The 3,346-nt window shown below is 43.6% G+C and overlaps 1 pseudogene; it reads left to right on the top strand.

Annotated features, from left to right (window-relative positions):
• Positions 1–420: 420 nt before the first annotated feature.
• Positions 421–852, top strand: LOC118529701 (large ribosomal subunit protein eL42-like; annotated as a pseudogene).
• Positions 853–3,346: the final 2,494 nt, after the last annotated feature.

Below are 3,346 nucleotides of genomic sequence, written 5' to 3'. Positions count from 1 at the left end.
GGTAAATATACCCCTACCATATGACCCAGTCATTCCGCTCAGTTGTTTACCCAAGAGAAAGTGTTACCATGCACAGACTTGTGTATGAATGTTGCTGGGAGTGTTATTTATCATATCCCCCAAACTCAAATGTCCATCATAGATGAGTGCTTAAAGAAATTGTAGGGGTGCCTGGGTGGCTCCCTCAGTTAAGCCTCCAACTCCTGATGGCGGCTCAGATCACAGTCTCAGGACCTCAGTGCCATGAGATCGAGCCCTGCAGCGGGCTCCATGCTCAGTGGGGAGTCTGCTTGAGATTCTCTCTCTCCCTCTCCCTCTGCCCTTCCCCCCACTCATGCCGTCTCTCTAAATAAATGCATAAATAAGCAATCTTAAAAAAAAAGAAATTGATCTTTCTGTGCCGATAGCACTCTCGCAAACATGGTGAACGTCCTTAAAACCCGCTGGACTTTTCTGCAAGAAGTGTGGCAAGCACCAGCCCTACAAAGTGACACAGTACAAGAAGGGCAAAGATTCTCTCTATGCCCAGGGAAAGCAGCGTTATGACAGGAAGCAGAGTGGCTATGGTGGGCATACTAAGCCGATTTTCTGGAAAAAGTCTACAACTACAAATAAGATTGTGCTGAGGCTTGAATGTGTTGAGCCCAGTTGCAGATCTAAGGAATGCTGGCTATTAAGAGATGCAAGCATTTTGAACTGGGAGGAGATAAGAAGAGAAAGGGCCAAGTGATCCAGTTCTAAGCTTCATATTTTGTTAATATTATGAAGACAATAAAATCCTGAGGTTATGTTCACTTCATTTGGTTGCAGTTGGTCTTTTAAGAGGGAAATAAACTAGTGCCATCAATAAAATTCCCCTTGAGGGGCAGTTTAAAAAAAAGAAAAGAAATTGAAGTATATCCATATAGTGGACTACTATTCAGCAATAAAAAGGAATGAATCCCCAATACACATAACAACATGGATGAATCTTGAATAATTATGCTGAATTCAAGAAGACAGATTTTATTTTTTATTTATTTTTTTTAAAGATTTATTTATTTGAGAGAGCTCAAGCAGGAGCAGGGGGAGGGGCAGAGGGAGAGTGGCAGGGGAAGCAGACCCCCATTGAGCACAGGGCTCCATCCCAGGGCCCTGAGATCTTGACCTGAGCCGCAGTCAGATGCTTAACCGAACTGAGCCACCCAGGCGTCCCTAGTCTTTCATATTTTAAAAGGTTGCCCAAGAAGTGGATCAATAGCTTCACATTCTAAAGCTCTGAGGAGAGCCCAGAGTACTTTATATGTTGCACACCCCCCCACCACGTGCGTTTCAAGTTGCAGAATACCAAGTTCAGGGCTCACGGAAACTACTTGTCTCTCTCTTTTTTTTTTTTTTTTTTTAAAGATTTTATTTATTTATTTGAGAGAGAGAATGAGAGAGAGAGCACATGAGAGGGGGGAGGGTCAGAGGGAGAAGCAGACCCCCCGCCGAGCAGGGAGCCCGATGCGGGACTCGATCCCAGGACTCCAGGATCATGACCTGAGCCGAAGGCAGTCGCTTAACCAACTGAGCCACCCAGGCGCCCCTCTTTTTTTTTTATTGTGGTAAAAAAACACATGACATAAAATTTACCGTTTAAACCACTTTTACGTGTACAGTTCGGTGGCATTAAGTCCATTCACATGTTTGTGCAACCTTCCCCACCATCCATTTGCAGCACTGTTGTTATCTTCCCCAACTGGAACCTCTGTACTCATTAAACACCAACACCCCGTTTCCCCCTCCCACCAGCCCCTGGCAATCACCATTCTACTTTCTGCCTCTAGGTGCTTCATGTAAGTGGAATCATATAATAGGTGTCTTTTTGTGACTGGCTTATTTCATTTTGCATCGTGTCTCCAAGTGTCACCCACGTTGTAATGTGCGAGAATTTCCTTCCTTGTTAAGGCTGAATAATATTCCGTTGTGTGTCTATATCACCTTTTAGTTACCCGTTCATCCACTGAATCCACTGATGGACCCTTGAGTGCTTCTATCTTTTGGCGACCGTGAGCAATGCTGCTGTAAATACCTACTGGAGTCCCAGCTTTCACTTCTTTTAGGTATATCCCCGCAAGTGGAATTGTCGGATCATATGATAATTCTATACTGAATTTTTCAAGGAATCACCAAAGCAACTATTTTTAAGTTCTGTCTTCATAGTGCAAATATTTGCAATAATAACAGAATGCAAACACAACAATAACAGCCACATTTCTTAAAGACATATGTTCTGCAAGGGACTCTGCTAAGTGTGTTATAAATACACACCATCTTGTTTAATTCTCCTGAGAACCCTAGGAGGCAAATATTAAGAAAACTAAGGCTCAGTAAGGTTAAGTAACTTACCCAAGTCATAGTTGGTTAAAAAAAAGAGAGAGAGAGAGAGAGACGTATTTGGAACCAGAGACCATACTATCTGTCCTCTTCTTCTATCTCCCAAAATGTTATTTTTATTCCAAGTACATAGCACTGATATTGTGATTTGCAGATGGAACTAGAAGCTCTGCAGTGGCCCCAGCTCCTGGCTTTGCTGCAAGTGCTGTGAGGACCTTCTGTACAAACAAGTGGCTCTCCCTTCACTCCAGCAGTTTGTCTCCCTGCCACCCCCATGCAGAGAAGAACCCAAGAGAGAGAGAGAGAGATTACTAGGAAATTCCCACTTGCTCTCTCGCCAGACTCTACAGAGAATATTTTCCCTTAGAGTTTTTGGAGGCAATTGTCTGCGCCCTGAGTCATAGTTCTCCCTGTGGTAAGGCTGCATTTCTTCGTCTCCGTCACTACGGTCCGTCCCAGGTGCCAGCAGCACAGAGCTGTACACAGTTTCCTTTTCAAGTCTGGCACCAGCTGCTTTCCTTATCTCATAGGAACTTTTAAGAACCTGTGTTGTTTCATGAAACACGCAACAAATTTCTCTTTCCTTTCACTTTTTAATGTCTTGGCGCTCTCTCTCTCTCTGTCTTTTTTTCCCAGTGAAAACCCAGAGGTAAGGCAAATAGTTTTCAAAGCAGAAAGTGACTTACTAATCCAGAAATGCATGAATGGGAAATCTGTGAATTTGAAAGTCCATATATATATTTTTTTCTTTTTCTTTTTTTTAGTAGGCTCCGGGCCCAGCGGGGAGCCCAGTGCAGGGCTTGAACTCACCACCCTGAGATCAAGACCTGAGCTGAGATCGAGTCCGATGCTTAACTGACTGAGCCACTCAGGGGCCCCAAAAGTCCAAATATTTTTTAAAAGCTTCTTATACCCAAGAGGAAAAGGCACAAGACATGGAGTTATACGAACCTGAGAGCTAATGTGGGTTCTCCCACTTTCTAACTGT

This window comes from Halichoerus grypus, chromosome 14 (genome assembly GCF_964656455.1).
Source record: "Halichoerus grypus chromosome 14, mHalGry1.hap1.1, whole genome shotgun sequence".
Taxonomy (NCBI): Eukaryota; Metazoa; Chordata; class Mammalia; order Carnivora; family Phocidae; genus Halichoerus; species Halichoerus grypus.
The sequence above is the reverse complement of the archived record's forward strand: the minus strand, read 5'-3'. Positions and strand labels throughout refer to the sequence as shown.